General features: G+C 28.4%; 1 long non-coding RNA gene across 1 annotated transcript; it reads left to right on the plus strand.

The window, feature by feature from the left end:
- The first annotated feature begins 11,561 nt into the window (after window positions 1–11,561).
- Window positions 11,562–13,191, plus strand: LOC136084323 (uncharacterized). Its single transcript, XR_010640480.1, has 4 exons — window positions 11,562–11,664; window positions 12,312–12,456; window positions 12,758–12,811; window positions 12,897–13,191. It is a non-coding gene; the product is annotated as an uncharacterized LOC136084323 (long non-coding RNA).
- The last annotated feature ends 7,079 nt before the right edge of the window (window positions 13,192–20,270 follow it).

The following is a 20,270-nucleotide window of genomic DNA, read 5'->3' on the forward strand; positions in this document are numbered from 1 at the left end:
AAAAAAAAGTTTCAATTTAAGAATTTGCAATTAATTCATTACTTGCACTTTGCAATCAGCTGCTTAAGCTACTGGGAACTATAATAATCTTAATTTTTCTGAGAATCTAAATGAATCCTAAGTCATAATTTAGGATTTAAGATTCATTTAAATTAGTGGAAAATTTTTTTTTAAGAATAGCAAACTTTTGCTTGTGGCTGTATATTTTTGACGGCTGTAACTTTTTTTTTAATCATTTTTTTCTATCTATTATTATTAAAACTTTTATAGTAGTTTCTATATTCATTTATCCATTATTTAGTTATTATTCAATAAAGTAAGAACTCTTTTTATTATTATTTTATTATAAATATTATATAATTGTTTAAACAAAATAAAATTGGCCCTTTTTTTTATTTTTGTCATTAAGATCAAATCTTTCTTTGACCGATTAGTAGACATCAACTGGACTATCTCAAAGGAGATAGTCCAATTGATTAGTTGTGTTAGAGTTTTTGCATCAGGTTTTATTCATAAAGTTATTCTAGCTCTCACATTTTTATCACCAGTTAGAAGTTTTTCGTCAATTAACTCTATACCGTTCTGACTTTCCTCAACATTCTCTGAGCAGAGCATGTTCTGTCAAACGAACTCAGAGAAAGTGTACCACGCTGAACGTCGAACTATTGGCATAACAATTGCAACTACTTTACTTGATTGATGTTTTAGAAGATTAAGCTGATAAAGAATTTTTTTGGTTCATCAGTAAAACTGTGTGCGACTATGGATACTTATATTGCTTAGTTACCAGATACTTTCCTTAGCTTCAAAGGGGTAAATTGATTTTTGAATAAATTTTATCGGATTTTTGACCCACCTGTATTCAATAACAGTTTAGTATTTAGGTAAATAATGGTTTAGCAATAATAAAAACAAAAAATTGTGGAAGAAAACATTGTCAACATTAAATTTTTACCAAAAGTTATGAAAAATAATATCGTTTAAAGATTGTTTAAATAATTGTAAAACATCTTAAGGAAATGTTTTATGATTTGTTAGGTGTGATATTGATTAACGCTGTGATGAAATAACAGGATCAATGTAATTTTTATAAATGCTTTGGCCTGTAGCATCATCAAAAAGCAATGGCACGTGAGTGTCATTGCTTTTATTGCTTTGTCGTTCAATATTGAGTGCCTCAGCACAGATTCCAGGAAGTGCACAGATTTTTTGCAAAGTATAAATCATAAAATCTTTTAAATGAGCTGAAGCCAAATTGTTATATTTTCAGAATAACATTTCAACTTTGCATCCCTGATCTCATTGTAAGCGGGGTAGATGTTATATTCTATCTCCAAGACTCCGCTTTTAATCAATTTAAATGAAGCTTTTGTCAGGCTGGCATCAATTATTAAAGCCAGTTCTTTGTCTGCTAAATAATTACTTGCTTTATCTGTATTTGAAATATATACATTGTCCTCGGCAGCAATAACAGTAGATTCATCACTTAGTTTTTTACTAGCAGCAAAAAATAATACATTGGATGAATGAGATTCAAGTATACCAGATGCACACCATTTTTTAGTTTTAGCATAACTATCATCAAATGTAATTGGTTTTTAACCACGACTACTTGCAGTTGGTTTATTGTCTTTTTACTGACAACTAAGTGTTTATTAAGCCAGTTCACAACTTTTTTCAAAAATTTTTGACATAATAGTTTGCAGATTTCTACTCTCTTTTTATACAAGTTAACAAATTTTTGAACAGCATGCCTAAAGTCAACGCGATTAAATTCAGCAGTTTTTGGCTGAATAAATTTCTTCAGTAATATAGTTTTGAAATACTAAGATTGTTCTTTTGGAGAAAATTATGAATGTCAAAGTTTAATAAAACCATACCTAAATAATACTTCAAACAAATAATTTGTATTTAAAAGTTTAATATTATATTATATATGCCGCGTAGGGTGCTAATTCTTGTTAGTAATTAAGTTACTACAAATGTTAGTAATTAAAATTAAAAGTAATTATATTACTGTTAGTGTTAGTAATTGAATTACAAGCAACTACCGAAAATATGTTGTTGCTATGCTATGCAAAGTAAGGTATTCATAGCAACAAAAAAAATTAAACTCATAAGAATTGTGAATCTTATTTTAATACGTATGCCCAATATTGTGTTCTTAGCGCAAATAAAATAATGTAAAAACAACTTATGCAAAATTAACTACCATAGCAACCAAGTTAAAAAATTATTAAAATCTGAAAGGGGATTAAAGGGGACGAGCAATCAATGGAATTTCGATTGAAGCATCATATAGCTCAAATAAATATAAGACAGCACACGGCAAATTGTGGTAATTATTATTTAAAGTGCGGCAAAAAATATATTTCTTAAAGATTTTTTTTTTTAGTCTGATTTTCAAAGTAAAACTCAGATAACATGCTATCAGAAATTTTATTTCACTCAATTGTTTTTCTTATCTCTAAATACTCTAAAATAACATGTACTAATTTTTAGTTTTAAAAACGTAGATGTAATTAAAATATAACACAACGTTGATGTCACCAAAATTACTAATTTGTATATTTTTCTAAATTTTTTTTAATTTCAATATTCAAATGCTCAGAGTCCTGGTAACTGAGGGATTTAATAAAAGTAAATTACCAAATATATATAAATACTAAAATTATATAAGATTTTATAAGGTTAGACAACTAAAATTATTCCCATTTTGTCCACCTACTGACCTACTGTGTGGTGGCAGAGACTAGTTTATACCCACATAACTATTCGGAGCATAAATTTTTGATTAACTCATCCTTTAGAGTAAGAGGATTTCCGACATTAGTTTTTTCATAGGAGAGGTTAATTTACATGATTTAATAATTTTCCAATACTGCCTCTCCATTTGTTGATGCTTGGAGCCTCTCCATTAACAGTAGTCATCAGATGACGCAGACAAAATTCATTTGTATGGAATGCACAAACATTTTAAAAATTCATATATATTCTGAGCGATTACTTCAGCGTGTTTTGTATGTTTTTAAACTTTTAAAGGTGTAAAATGGAAAAGATACCTACCACCGGGCTCTTAACATACTGTATAATGTTCTTCTGCGATTGTAGTAGAAGTATTATCAATTCTGCCGTCAAAAAAAGACACAATCAATAATGCTAGTCCTGCACTGGATGTCACTCTATTAAAAGAGGCTGCATAATTTTTTCTTGAGCTCGCTTGACTTTGTTGTGACCTATAACTGACTTGGATTTGTCTTCTTTAATTGTTTCTGCATCCATACAAGCTACTGTTGCAATTACAGCTGTTTCCCATAAGCCAGTACCATACCGTATTCTTGCAAAAGCTATGTTAGAAATACTTTCGTAGTTCCTTTGTCCTCTTAAACTTTCCTCAACTCCATCTTGTCACACATTGGACTGAGTTCTATATCGCTGTTTGTTATGCAACATTCGTTACTATATAGTTTCGTAATAAATCCTCTGTTTCGCTAAATTCAAATTCAAGCTTTTCTTCTGACTTCTATTTATATGTTTTTCAGACGCTTTTTTTTAACTGGAGATAAAATAATTGAACTTTCATTAAAAAATGTTTTGTAAAATATTTTAAGTCCAAGAAGTTTTAATAATATATTTTTCATCTGTTATGACTTTACATAGGTAAAATACAAATTTTTGTATGTCAAATTTTTTTGAATTTAATTGAAGACTACACGGGTAAAACCACAGATGTCCATTTTTTGAAAATTTCAGGTTTTATATATTTTTATGATATTTTAGTACTTAGCTATTTTAATTTAAAAATTAATAACAAAAAAACTACGTTTTTAGGTTCTATGGTCATTTAAAAAAAAAGACAACTTTGAAGCAACAACTGTTGTCCAATGTTTACCCGGTAAAAAACACAGTTGTCCAAAGTTTTTTTAACTAAACCAATGATAATAAAAGCATGATTAACTTTTATCCTTAAGAAATATACGTCGGATAAAGTAAACAACAATACGTTCACATAAAATAATTAAAAAAAGAACTTGATTTATTTCAACTCTCTTGAATTATTTCAACTTTAGTTTTAAGTTATAAGGTGTACCTTTTGTATGCTAACAAAGTAAACAATAGACTCAATAATTTCTAATTTTGATACTGCTAACAATATATAACAAAAAAAGATTGTTTTGGATGCATTGCTCCACCTCCATCAGAGAAAAGCTTAAATGTTTTATTAGAGGGAAAGAGCTAAATGTCTTCCAACTCATCACGCTTTTAATTGTGAAGTAATTTGCCTTGATTTCCCCCCCCCCTTCCTCCAAAAAAAAAAAAGCCTAAACAATTGAAACCAGTATGTATACTATTCCAGGCAACAGCTGTTTTATTTTCTAAACACTAATATACTTTCAACTCAAAAATTATATTTTTATTGCTATAATGAAACTTTTGGACACTGATGGTCTGATGATGGATGATTTATGCAGCATTATTTTAAATTATCATTTATAAAGGATAAAAAATTGATTTGCAACTTAAGTGCTAGGCAAAAAAAAAAAAAAAAAAAGTTTCAGTTTGATTTAATTATCTAGTTCATAAAACTGAAAAACTTGACAGCATTACAAAATTAAAGACTTATTAAAGCTAAACATTTTCTAAGTGGAAAAAATAAGACATTTTTTGATATTAATTTATCTAATTTTTGAAAAATTTATTTTATTGTTCTTTAAAATAAGAAAAGTACATTTTTAATATCGTGTTGTTCAAAATTGGTTTTTGTGTGGTTTATGAATGTGGTTTATGAATGCGGTTTATGAATGTGGTTTATGAGTGTGGTTTATGAGTATGGTTTATGAGTGTGGTTTATGAGTGTGGTTTATGAGTGTGGTTTATAAGTGTGATTTATGAGTGTGGTTTATGAATGTGGTTTATGCTTTACTTGATATAAAGTGACGAAACATAGACATCATGGAATCATTTATGGTAAAGTGATGAGGATGATGAAAAGATAAGGTTGCAATGCTATTTATTAAAAAAACTTTCATATAATTTTTTATTTGAATTTTTTTTATGAAAAGAAATCGAAGGAGGGGGGGGGGACGGCTATATTATCCCATCACACACTCAGTACGTTGTGGTTGTATATTACAATGTGTTACCATCTACCTTTAAAAAAATAAGTGCTCTAAAAGGTTATAACCTAATTTGGTTTATGAGTTTATTAATTTATAACGGAAAAATCATAGATGTCCAAAATGAGTGTCTCGTATTCAAAAGAACACCAAATAAAATAATTCTTGTATTTAGCACAAAAATTGCATTTACATATTGTGTAAGGACTAAAATCTCATAAAAATATACTTTTAATTAAATAAATTACTACCAAACAGATATCTAATGTTACTAAACACTAAATTTCATTTTTTTTTTAAATGAGAAAAATGTGACATTTGTGGTCCCGTGTGGTCAACAATTATATTTTGTTAGTTTTACGTCAAAGTAGGAAGATGTTTGTAATATAACTAAAATTAATATTACAAAGGAGTTTAAATAACTTTGACTTATTAACTAATAACTAATTAAAAACATAACTATTGAAAAAAATCTTACTTTAATCTTCTTTCTCCAATTTTATGCAGCTTTAGTTTTCTTTTTAGTTCGCTAATCCGATTTGATGTGTACCGGTAGTCCCTATTTTGGCTAAAAACTAACTCTTTCTTAGGAACCTTTTTTTCTTTCCTCACCTGCAATTCTCTTTACAAGTAATAGTTTGACAACTAACATTCAGTATATCAAACAATTTGTCAAGTTTAGTCATAAATCTATCGTTATCTTTCAAACTTTCTTTTCCCCCAGCAACCAGCCCAGAAGGCACGCAACGTTTTATTCACGTTTCAATCACGTGTATTTTAGGTGACTTCGTCCAGGTTACTATTTTACGTGAAAGTTACGTGAAAGTTACGTGCCAAAACATCGCGTCTAACGAAACTTTTTTTGTGATAAGATATATATTGAACCTGTGATAAGAAATATATTGATAAGAAATATATTGATAAGAAATATATATTGTGATAAGATATAACCTGTGATAAGAAATATAAAATTATATTTTTTATTATCTTTTTTATTTTTTTATAGTTAGTTTTGTATTCATTATATTAGTTATAATTATTTTACTTTTAGGGGCTGTTCAAATAATATGTGATACTTTTTTTGTCGTTTTTCTAACACCCCCCTCCCCCATGTGACATTTTGTGGCATTTTGAAGAACCCCACCCCCCTCCCTGTGTGACGTGACAAAGACAAAAAAAAAATTTTATAAGTGAATATTTTAATTGAATCGATGTATACAAAAACGTTCTAAGTCATAAAAACTATTTTTTCGGGGAACGAGAAAAAACTTATTAAATCCAAAATTATTAGTTTAATGAATTAAAAAAAAAATCTGGGTGCTTTTTGACATCTTTAAATATTTGATTTGTTGAAATATATATCAAAATTTGTGATATATATATAAGTTATACATAGTTACAGTTGTCTGACTTAAAAAATTTTTGTATACATCGATTTAATTGTAATAGTTTATTTTTATAAAAAAATACAATTGCTTTATATTTTTCTAAAAACTAAATTTGTTCCCAAATCGGACTTTGTTCTTGTCCTTCAAGTATTGGAGTTCCATGTTTTTAAATAATTTTTGAAGGCCTGTTGAGGTCAGAGGTATCAACATCGTCTTGATCATACCACTCAATTGTTTATTTGCTCCAACTTAAAAAGACACACATGAGTTCAGATAGACGTTCAGCAACTAGGTGTTGAGGTCTAATTTTTTGAATCTTATTCGAATATCCAATACTTAAGCAAACTGTTTTGTGTTGTTTCATTGAATTGACAGTTGCAAAATATAAACTGCAATTGGTACAAATTCTTTTTGGTAAGGAATTTTGAATGCATGGACATGAGTAGTCGTATGGCAATCCATTGGGATTACCTCTTTGCAAAATTGTTTTGTAAAGTGATAAGTTTAAAAAGAGAGATACAAAGTTGTTATTTGTATTATTGCATTCAAGACCATCTTCTCCTTGGAACAAAGAAATTGGTGGTGAAAGAAAACCAGTTGGAATAAGATGAAGCAGTGAGCTGCGACGATGACCACAGCATTTTTGATCACTACATTTTACAACTTGAAGGAAGTATTGACTTTCTCTGACATGTTTAGCATCCCACTCTGCTCCGAAATGTTTTAACTGTACACATTTTTCACTGGTTGGTTTTATGTACTCGGCTTTAGTTTCAAATCCATCAATGACTGTCCTAGACCAAATTTGTGCAAGAACTTCACCTGCTTTGGCAAAGTTTGTCTTCTCCATAACTTTTTCTGTTGTTTCTCCTATTAAATTAAGATGGCTTCCAAAATGATCAAATGGAAACATAATTCCTGCTCGGTCATGGCTTAGAGGAGCCATTCTTCTCTCTACCCTGTTAAAGACACTTCTGCGAGGAGCATTAGTAGCCACAAACATTCCGTCAAGGTCATGCTCTTTGAAATAAGCCTTGGCACAATGAATTGTTTTTTCATATCTTGGATTTTCATCTGGCCCACCATTAACAGTTATAATCATGACTGGTTTGCTAACTCCATCTTCAGTAAATAAGCTGCTTTTAAATGCAGGAAGATGGTCTGTTCTGTTCATGTCTTCTAAGTGACTAAGTGCTGTTGATGAATCATGTTTTGTACATCTGATTGCTATGTATGTTGTGCCAGAGTATGTGACTGCTTGTTTTTCCATGCATTCCTTTTTAATTTCTATGGCTGCAATTACTGAAGGAAAAAGTTTGTGTTGAGGAGTAATTACAAAATTATGATCAGCTAAAGTTACCTTGTACTCCATATGCATCATCATTAGTGCTTGTTTGCTTGCAGCTGTCAATCCAATTGGCACCCTGGTTTTATCATTATGGGAGTGAAACGTCACTTCTTTAGGACCCAAAACTGCCGCAAGTTCTTCAAGGGATGATTTGGCAAATTTTGTGTCTGCATGATATTTATGCTCAGAATTATGTGCTCTTATTAACCGGACAGGTGCAGTTTTAACATGTCTTTTTGCTTCTGTTCTCAATGATCTGCTTGGAAGTAATCTTAAGTAAACTCCTGATCTCGAGAGATTGTAACCATGATTTTTCAATTCTTCAACCAAGTCATTTAATGTTTTTACATTTCGAACCATTTCAGTTCTTCTCTTATCATCAGAAGCAGACCCTTTCATGGCAATCTCTACTATTGCTTTTATTAAACAGACCTGATCACAGGCTAGCGGTCGACCTTTTGATACTGAATTTTTAATTCCACACACCCTTTTTCTAATATCTGGAGCTAATGCTTCTATAGCTTTTTTTTTAGTCTGGTAGCTGTCTGGCGTTCAATGGCTTTTTGACGAAGTACAAGATCTCGGTTTTTTTCCACCAAAAGTTTTTGCTTTTGCCCTAGTATTTGGTAGTCTACTTTTGACAACAAGTTGCAATATTTTATTTCAGTGAGATATGCAATATCTTTTTTTAAAATAAAAATTTCATCTTTTAACTGATCTTGTTTCGGGGCTTGTTTTGTTAAAACTTTTGAGAAATTAGAGTTTTTTTTTTCACACTCTTCCCTTGTTGAAATTGATGGGGTCGCATCAGTCACGCCATCAAAACTGATTTTAGATTCAACCACACGCTTTTTTGGTGTATTTGGTACTTGGTTCGGTAATTTTGTCCAGTAACATAAAATACCAACTTTATATCGGAGTTCGATTTGTTTTAGCTCTTTTAGTTTTTTTCAACTTCTACATTTAATTCGGATAATGTTTTGCGCTTTGTTTTAATCTTAGACCAGATTTTATTTGTTTCATCTTGAGACTTTTGCTTCGGTTTGTTTGCAAATGCTTTTAAATATCATTCATAAATAGATTTGTAAAGTTTTTCTTTTTCACTAGACATTTTTAATCTATAACAACATCAACAACAAAAAATTAATTTTCCCTACAATCATTACGATAAATAAGTATATAGTAAAGATAGTTTTAATAATAGCATTAATGATAGTACTACTATTACTAAAATGTTGTATCATAGTAACTAAATAACTTAATATATAATAAAAATGATAAGGTAACTAAAGCAGTTCGACAAATTCATTATAATAGAGTGACACAAAACATTAAAAGTAATAATAACAATAACATTAAAAATTATAGTGCTCTAAAACTAAAATATTTACAGATGACAATCAAGAATTATATTTATGTTTTAAGATCAAATTTTAAACAACTATTAATACTAAAATTTTTAGTAAATTTATACAAATATTCGTTAAAAAATAAAATTGGTTTTTTAACAGTAACATAAATTGCATTTAAATAATCGCCCATTATCTGGTTTTTTCATGTTTGTAGAATCAAAATTTCTTTTTCTGTCTGCGATTACTTACAAGTAACTTAGAAAGAAACTAATTTGAATTTTTTATTTTCATTTGTTACGCTCCGTTGAACAATAAACGCTGGCTACTTGTGAAGTCGTTGCATAGCATTTTTCTTGAAAATTTTCGTATTGTGTATAATTATCTCGGAGTTTGCAATTTTAAAAAATTACGCAGTGATTAAAATTTATTTTAAAAAGTTATTTATCACGTCACACGGTAGCACACCACCCCCTCCCCCATGTCATATTTGGTGCCACTTTCCAATACCCCCTTCCCCCCCTAAGACTGTCACGTATTATTTGAACAACCCCTTATGATGATATAATTAATTTTTATTGTAGTTTAATTATAATTAAAAAAAAAATTGGCCTATATAATATCTTATAACGCAATGCATTTAAAACAAAACTAAATAGTCCAATATGTTTTAAGTTGTAATATCTAATATCCAAATTACATCAAATTAAGTTAAATAAATTAGTACCAAGCGTCGCTATTTGCCACCCAAATAAGATTAAACTCAAATACAAGGTGTGCTTTTTTTCTACTTTATAATATAATGTTTTAGACTGGCGAATTTGTCCATTTTGCTTACTTAATTTAGTACAAAATAAGTTATGTTATAACGAATTTAATATCAAATTAAGTAAGCTACATGGACAAATTATAAGTTCTAGCAGAACTTATTCTTAATTCTTGAGCAATAATAATGTCTGTAGAACTTCTGCATACATTATTGCTCAAGAGTCAATTAGATAAAAACCAAAAATAGATTTTCTTCTATTATTTGACTTTTATCAACAAGGTTAAAGATAATATCAATAAACAAATGTGTTATGTTATTTATTACTGATATATGTATATATTATTATTATATACTTTATCTTTTTGTAATATATGACATCTTGATCTTGGGCTTTACTTGTTAAATAAGGTTAATACTTATTTATTTCATTTTTTTATAATATTTAAATATTAAATGATTAATATATATATATTTGAACTGTATTTATGAAATTATTATTGTATATGTTATATGACTTTTATTGCTATTGTTATTATGTACAATATAAAACAGGTTATTAACGCGGATTTGTTCAATGTTCTCCCCACAAAAAGATGATTATGATGCTATTGTATTTGAAACTGCATTATACTTATCTTTCAATATTGACAACCTTCCAATATGTAAAGCAAGTTTCTCTCAAATATAGCATTGCTTTTTTTTTAAAATTGTTTCATGATTTAGATCAAAGAAATAGCAACACCAGAAAATTGTGTTGCCAAAACATATGGTGACTCACCATGTAAGACTTAAAAGTTGTTAAAAGTATGTGATTTAAGATTTATTATTTAATATTCATATTATTATTTAAGTTTTTATTTGTTTCTTTTTAGATAAATTTGGTGTCGCTAGCTATTATTGGAGAAAATATCGACTTATTCATTAGGTAAAGTTTGATGCATGCTCTTACCCGGTTTCCTTCTTCACGTTTCAATCATGTATATTTTAGGTGACCTCGTCCAGGTTACAATTTTACTTAATTGAAGCATGAAAGTTACGTTGCCAAAATATTGTGTATTTTGGATCTTTTTTTATTCTCAATAAAAATCTATAATTAGAAACTTCGAAAGATATTCTTTATTTTATTTACTATTTTTTTATAATTGAGTTTCAGGGATTACTTTTTTTTGGATATTCCCGTAATACCGGAAATTTTTCTGAAATTTATTTTTTTCCAAATATCCAAAAAGTTTTCCATACATGCAAGTTAAAGTATATATTATTGTCATCAACTTGGCTAAATGCAAAATTAAGGGAAAAATTAGGGGAAAATATTCTGATTTTTTTCAGGATTTTTTCCGCAAACAATTTTCAAAATTTTTAAATATAATGATTATATGAAATATGTAGTTTATATATTCATTATTGTCATTACTTTTTATTATACTTTTATAATAATTATTTTTCATTGTAGTTTTATAATAATAAAAAAAGTATCAGGGTATAATATATCTTATAATATCGCAATGCATTTTTGACAAAAATAAAATTTCACATATATAATATTTTATCTAAACATATTATATTATTTTATATCTAAGTTTTATCAATTTAGGTTTAACAAATATATTACAAAGCTTAGTTCAAAATTGTGTAACGTTATGGCAGATAATTCTCATATTGCAACATGCAAAAGATCAAACCCAAATACAAGGTATACTTTTTTCTACCCTATTATATAATATTTTAGACTGTCAAATTTGTCGATGTAATTAATTTAATAATAAATAAGTTTTATAAATTATTTAATATTAAATTTATTAAACTACATGACAAATGATAAGTTCTGTATAAAATATTATTGACTAGGAAGATCCAATGGTATTGTTATGTTATTGCCTAGGAATATCATTCTGTAGTAAGACACGATAACCTTTTAACTTTTAAAGTTTGAGAAAATTCACTTTTTCCTCTCTTCGTCTTTTTTTATGATCGCACCCTGTAGCAAGAATTTAATTTAGTTCATATCTTGTTGGAGAATGCAATTTGATTCTGAGTTGAATTTTCAGCACTTGGTATTTATTGGTGACCTAATTTGACAATACTTTATTATACATACTTTTAGTTTTATACTTAATATATTATATATAATTAGGGGTAGATGAGGCTCCTTAGCCGTGGTAAATGTTTCCACAGCAAAAGGAGCCTCAAGATGAAAATCTCACCATGGGTAGGAAAATCATGATATAAAATCCCCACTATAATGTTGTGTGGTTATGTGGTAACTATTACATTTTTAAAAATTATTATAACTTTTCTGTGTGCATTCTAAAATTACATTTAATGTTCAAAACTTTGTAGATTACTCATTTAAAGCAACTTTGTGGGCTGTCACCTTTGCATCTAGTGAGTTAATGTATGAACAAGTTAATGCAGAAACAAGTGCAAATATAAGAAGATGGAAAACAAAGAAAACAAATTATTTAATCAGATGTCATCACATAAGGTGACTACAGGTCTTTTTCTAATCATGCGCATCAGTTATTAACTTTATATATAGATATAAATTTATCTATTGACAGATATTAGATATAAATATATATAGATAAACAATATTTTTTTAGACTTTTATTTATTTTTTGTACTTCTTTTTTTTATTTATATGTCGCCTTTTTTGTTATGTCTTTTTTTATTAAATCCTTATTTATTTTTTAGCAATAAGAATATAAAATTAGAAGGCAAATGACTTTTTTTATTTTTCTACATTTTATGTAGTATTGTTTTCTTAAAATTATTTAATGATTTAGATAAAAGAAAACGACTAGAAAATCTTGTTGCCAAAATGGTTGGCAACTTACCAAGTATGACTTGTTTTAAAAGTTTGTGATTTAAGATAATTATTAAATAATCATATTATTATTAAAGATTTTATTCGTTTCTTTTCAGCTAAATCTGATCCATTAGATAAAGTTTGATGCGTACTCTTATAGGAGAAAATATCGACTGATTCGTTAGATTATGTTTAAAGTGTGCTTTTATGGGAGAATATATCGACTGATTCGTTAGATTAAGTTTGAAGTGTGCTCTTTGTGGATCGAAGCGTGCTCTTCGTAGGTTGCTGATCTATGACTTTGTACTTATTACTTATTGGATATAAGGAGGATATTTTAACAAAAGTGCAGCTTTAATTACAAATTCAAAATGTTTATGTCAAGAACTAATATACAGACTAATAAAACCATGTAATTTAATACTATTAAATATTTCCTCGACGATTTATTTTTTTTTTCTTTACACGAATCCAAACTCTTCGTTTTATAAAGCATAATTATTGCTTAAAATTACGTGCCAAAATTAACGTAAAAAGCACGTCTTTTAGACAGTTCATGGGGACCAAAAAGTCACCTTAATATCACGTGCCAAAAGTAACGTGAAAAACACGTCCATAAATCACGTGAATCGGTCATTTTACGGGGACCAAAAAGTCACCTAAATGTCACGTGCCTAAGTAACGTAAAATTCGCGTTTTTGTCACATCGCTGTGCCTACTGGGAGGTTGGCTGCATTGCAATCATCCACCAACCTCGCAGTAATTTTATATTACTGTTGTTCGATATGTGTTACAGGATATAAAAATAAAGCAGTTGCATGGATTCATTTACCAATCAACTTTGAGTAAATATCGTTCATTAAGTATTTTATCAGATAAGTTCTATTGTTTTTTTTGTTTTTTTTCTTCTTCGTTTTTATTATTTCTTTCTATATTATATCAAAGAAGATCTCTTAGCGTTGGTAACTCCAATACAAGAAAATCTGTTCCATAATCTATATACTCAGAAAGCTTTGCACCGCTCCTTTTTCTAGTTCTTGATGATGTATTGACGCTGTCATGATTAAATAGCAAATTTGCAAACCATTTGCGTCATACCAATTGCATATCAATTCGATGTGTGAGCCTGTCAATGAAAGTTCAAAAGGTAAGCTGTTGTTTGAAAATAAAAGAACATGCGGTGATTTTTTGCAAAAAGCTTATAATTTTTTAATGACTATTGAACCAGTGTAGAATCTGAAGTTTATTCTGTCTTTTTGCAACAAGAATAAAAAGTCGATGGCCAATGAAACTTTAAATGTGGCCTGCTTCCTCAAAACTTATTTTAAACATAATAAAAAATAATTACATTTTATATTATATCTATAAAAACAACAAATTCTTTATAATTTAATAATTAACTATATTTTTTATATTTTAATTATTATGGTGCTGCCGTGGCGCAGTGGTTAGACCGCTAGCTTTAGAAGCAGCAGATCGAAGTTCGTAATGAGGTCTGGACATATTTTTGCGTCACGGTAAGGAAGGAGGCGTGAACTTTCTCGTTAAATGCACTTCCGCGGTGCTCTGCAACAAGACCGTTAGGTCATCTTGGGGCACCTAAACAAAAAAAAAGAAAAAAAAAAGTATGTCTATTATTAAAAAACCAAACAATTTCCTTGTGATTTAATTAGTTTTTTCTAAATATATTTTGAATAATTTAATAACTTTATTAAAACTTTACTTAAATAGTATGTTAAAATCTTACAACAACAGGTATTTGAAAATCCCAGGATCTCGGGAATAAGTCAATGTAATGCCGAAATCCCGGGATTAAAAATATAGCATCGGATTACAAACCCAACTTTTGCGTAAATATTTTTTTTTTAATAATTTTTTTTTTTACATAAAAAAATAACATAAAAACTATTAGTTTGACAATTTATAAGTTGACAACTTTTTATAGTTTTGATATCACATATCACACATAGAACTTAAAGTGAATGGGTGTAAACATTTTCTTGCGTTTAAAAATGCGTAGACGCAAAGCAGTATCTGTGGTTAGGTTCAAAGCTAATTACGAAAAATTTACCATAAATATGCAATTTTAAAACACACTTACCGGTAGCTTAACATATTTTTATTTTTGGTTCTAGTTTTAAATAAGTTGTACACAAGTTTTCGATATACCAGGTTTTTGTTGAAACTTAAAAAAAAAAAGTTATGACACACCCTACTTCACAGCACCTTTCTGTTTTATTCAATTTTTTCTTTATTAACTTTCGGATCATAATTTTTTAAAGATCATCCGCAGGACATGACACAAATTTACGCAATAAATTTCTCCCGGTGTTTTGATGTTTTTAGAATTTTTAGCTTTTTTAAAAATCCTTTTCTTTGTTATAGTGTATAATATCTTTACATATGTTGTGTATATTATAATTTAAAACATAAAAAGTGTTTTGTTTTGTATTTGAAAAAAAATTAAAGAAATAAAATAGGCGCAAGTGGTAGGATTCAAACAAAAGCTTTTTCGTCCAGAAGCTCTGCAAACCACTCGGCCACGCTAGCTCAGTGTAGTTAAGGAGAGATCCAAAGAAAAATATTACGTTTAGGCTCTTTCGTTTTCAAAAATTGCCGTTTTATGTCGTATGCATTCTGATTGGTTTATCTTTGTAAAAAATCATCTTTTATTTTCTTTACAAATATTTGGTGATGTTATTATTTACGAATTTTAAGTCTTGACCTAATGCAATGAGGCAGAAAATGTATAAAACGTTTCTTTATAGTAATTTATTCAAACGACTATAAAGAGATTATGGAAATAAATTACTATGAGCGAAAACTAATGTGAAAACTTTGATTTTAACATTTTTACTGTTTATGGAAAGATAAAATATGAGGTTTTTAGCCATTAATTGAATATTTTAATGCAGTAAACAAGGAGACTTTTTACTTTCGAATAAAAGAAACATTTTTGAAATGTAAATACTTAACACATTTATTTCAACAGTTGATACTCTGGTTGAAAAAAGATTGAAAAAATATAAAATAATTTATATTTTTTCAATCTTTTTTCAATCTTTTTTCAATCTTTTTAAAAAAAAGATATAAAAAATACTTAACTTTATAAGAAAAGCTTAAGTTCTACTTTTTAAAAAAAGTACTACAGTAATAGTCGAAAATAAGCGGAACACACAAAAAATTTTAAGTTTTTTAAGTTGTTCAATATTTGTTAGCGTGCATTTAAGATCGTTTTTTAAGTTGATAGCTACGCCACCTCCTATATTTTCGGCCTTGTTTTGTGAAAAAATGTTTTACCCTTCAATAGCATTATCTGAAGACTCAGTAAAGCACGTCTCAGCAAGAACAATAAGATGTAGGTGGTTATGCTCGGTGATTGATTGTATTTTTGTTTGATTAAGTGAGTATGTTTTTCGTTTTCGTTTCATTTCATTTCATTTCGTTTGATTTCATTTTCGCTTCATTTCATTTCATTTTCGTTTTGTTTCGTTTGATTTAATGAGCATGGATTATTTGCCCAGAAACTGATGTTCCTGAAAACCTTTACTAAACAAGTTTTTGATTATTCGTGCTAATGAAGTATGACAGTAAAACGTTTTATTGATGGTAATGGTCGAGGCTTGGTAGGTAATGGTTGGGGTTGAGGTAATGGTCGAGACATTAAAACTTGACGGTTGTACCGGTTGGGATTGTTGAGGCTGATTCAGGGTTAGTTTTTGCTAGGGCGGGGGTGGGGTGAAATTTCATTAACAATGTATGTTGTGGTTTTTGATTTTGAGTCATTAGCAATAGTCTCTGCAATGTTTTGATGTTGACAAAGACTGATCTGTGGTGAGCAGCTGATACTTGTGTGTTTATTGGCTTAACGCATTTAAGGCGTTAATGGATAAGGAAACAAAATAGCGAGTTGACCAGCTTTTTTTTTGCGAATTCATTATTTTGCTCTTTCTTTTTGCAATTCAGTGTGTTGAATTCGTGTTGTTCTGCCTCTGCTCGGTCTTTTTTAGCAAACACATCTTTGTACTCAGATGTGATGAGACTGTGATGCCTGGCTTTCAATAAGACCAAGGCATGCGATTTTTTTTTATAACTCACCTTCCTATTGCTTTGAAGGCCACTACAGATGAGGAGGCTACTTGTGGTTATAATCCTCTCTTAACTCTCTAACTCCGAAACACGAACCTTGACGAACCTGGCCGCTGCGCGGAGAAACAAGTTGATTCAGAGTCTTTCACTGTGACCTGCAAAAGCTTTACTTTTCTGAGTTCTGTGTTAGGTTTTTTGAGGTTAAAACCTCTGACTCTCACAGTAATTGAGGTGTCAAAACCAACAACTCTAAAGAAATTCTCGGCTGCCTGTTTATTTTCGTCATATTTGTCTAGTCCCACAATATAAAACTTGGTTCTTTTTTCTGTCTTTGTTTCTGCTAATGTGCTACTTTATTTAGAAATAGATTCCGATCATTTTTACTTTCATTATATTTGCTGTTGAGGAGCAATGAGAAATTCTTCAAGTTCATATAGCCTACTGATGAGGGTCGTATTGGCTTTGACCAGTTTTATTTTCGTGGACATAATTGACAGCGGAAAAATAATAATAATAAAGCATATATACATATATATATATATATATATATATATATATATATATATATATATATATATATATATATATATATATATATATATATATATATATATATATATATATATATATATATATATATATATATATATATATATATATATATATATATATATATATATATATATGATATAGTATGTTGGAAAAGTTTTAAGACTAAGAAGACATCCGTCCTTGTTCAAAAAAAGCTCAAAAAAAAAATTAGAAACCGGTCAAAACCGAAAATCCGATAAAAAATAATCCGAGAAAAAAAATAATGCTAAAAAAGTCCAGAATATAAATGAGGTCATGCGCATGCGCAGAAAAATAAAGGATAAGGTCATTTTTTATATGAAAAAATCTGTTACAATTAAAAACTACAATACTGTTCCCTGAAAATAGGGTAGTTTCTTTTGACGAAATTCTCAAACGTTATGCTTGGGTGTTTTTCTTTTCCAATCGTGATGAAAGAATTATATATATCGAGTTCTTCAACGAATGTTTTGTTAAATTTTCTAAACATTTTCAAACGAATAATGCTTCTTCTATTGTCAAAACAATTTTTTTCACCAGACAATTTGAATTTTCAATCATTGTATTAGTTTGATAAAAAAATAAAAAAATTTATTCATAATAATATTTACAAATTTATTCATAATAGTATTTACAATTTAAATTAAATGGGGGAGCGTCACATATCCACTCTTCTTTGAGCTCAAAGGGAGGGGCGTCACATATCCATTTTTCTTCTATTTCTTCTTCTATTTTTTTTGTTTTTAAGTTTCTCACTTCTAATTTTCTACACTTTACAAAATTAAGACCTCTGAGAGGTCTTTTTAGTTTTAAGTTGGGTTGTTGGAAATCGAAAGTTGGAGCATCAAGTTCCATATCCCAGTTTTCATTATTATTAATATTCATTTTTTATATCTATAAAAAAATAATGTTAGTATAAAGTTGTATAAAAAATGAGGAATAAAAAAAATAAGGAATAAAAGAATACAAAATTATTTTTTTTCGACTTTGCAAGCTTGGCAAATGCCACATTTTTTCATACAAAAGTAACGTTCGTTTAATAAACGTGAGTGTGCTAAGGATTCTTTTTGCAATCGAAAAAAGTAAGGATACATTGCTGTAAAAAAGAAAAAATAGTTTAAATAAATAAAAAAATTTGATGATTAAAAAATAAAAAAAATTTATACCTTTTATTTGTTGACGGACTTTTTTTGGTATTTTTTTATTTTTGGCGTAACATAGTTTATCATTTTTTACTAGCTATAAATATAAAATATTATTTTTGTAATGTATAAAATATTTTCAATAATATAATAATATTGATCTACTGCCCAATGAGCATATTTTATAATACAATTATAAAAAAATTGAACTTCTTCATCTTTAATAAAAGGAATATAATAGTGTGATCTAAATAACTGGTGTAAATAAAATATAATTCTTCTTTGTATCCAAAAAAATAAATTATGATCGTTTAAAAAAGACAATTTATAATTAATATCAAAAAAATCCTCAGAATTGAACCGAGAATATAAAAATCCAAGCTGATCTTTTAATAATTCCAATTCAATTTTAGTTCTTCTAATAGCTAATTTTCTTTTACATAATTATTTTAACGATTTTATGTCTTGATCCATGATCTTTTCTGATTCAATTATAAACCAACTTACAATGTGGATGAACTTGTATTCGTAAAAGTTTTTGGTTCTTTCGTAATTTTGCATTTTTATTAGTTATCTAAAAAATTAAAAAAATTGATTTGCAATATCAACATGAATAAAACAAGGTTCAGTAGTATAAAAATATTGTTGTTTGGCCCAGTTTATATATTCCATTTTTAATTGATAAAGTTTTTTCATTGTATTTATTTCGAGTTGTTTACGTGAATCAGCAAAATACGATATTTCTGTAAAAAGTAAATGATTAAATTATAAAGATAACGTCTTTGTAGATGATAAAACAATAAATGTCTCTTTATAAAAGGTGTATCATAATAAATGCGTTTTTTATAAAAGGTAATCTAATATTATCTTTATTTTTCCATTTGGTGAGTGGTAGGTTGGTTTTATCAAATAGAGAAATGATTTTATTTTGTAACTGTTCAAATTCAAATCGAATTCGTTGATGTGATAAAGTTCTTTTACATAAATCTTTCAAGGTGAGTTGAGATTGGTTTTCGTTGAATAAATTGTTTGATTTATCCAATGTACTATCATCGTAATAAAAAGATAATAAGAAAAATGTCGTTCGTCTGCGTTAAACCAAATCGCTGTTTGGTCTTCAAAGTTTTTAATGTGAGAACGAATGTTTTCCAAATAAAGATATCGATCACTTGTTTTTTGTCCACTTTTCTGACTTTTTTTTCTCGTTCCATTTGTTTTCCACGTTTATGTAGAAAGTAGTGAAATGAAGTAAATTCTTTATCAAGTATGAAGACAATATTACCCCAGTTGCTGCCCATTTTTTTAATTAGTTGTCTAAAAAAATTGCAAATATATAAAAAAATACAATAAAAAATGTTGTTTGGGAAACAAGTCATAGTTTTACTATACAAGTAAAAAAACTATGAATTGTTTCACAAAAAAAAGTTTTTAGAGAAATTCAGGTTCTTGGGCACATTCAGGTGGTTCTGCATTAAGAAAATGATAAAAATTTAATAGTTCTTCTTGTTTAGCTTCTACGATAGCACTTGGAAAAAATGTATTGGGTGGAGAGTAAACAGGTGGTAAATCTTTCACTATGCTTTCTTCATAAGTAGGTAGTCGTGGTATTTGATTTTTATATTTATTGACAATATCCATTCGATGAATAGCTTTGCACAATACAAGTAAGTATTCTAATTTGTTTTCTAA

The sequence above is a fragment of the Hydra vulgaris genome, chromosome 08 (genome assembly GCF_038396675.1).
Source record: "Hydra vulgaris chromosome 08, alternate assembly HydraT2T_AEP".
NCBI classification, from domain to species: domain Eukaryota; kingdom Metazoa; phylum Cnidaria; class Hydrozoa; order Anthoathecata; family Hydridae; genus Hydra; species Hydra vulgaris.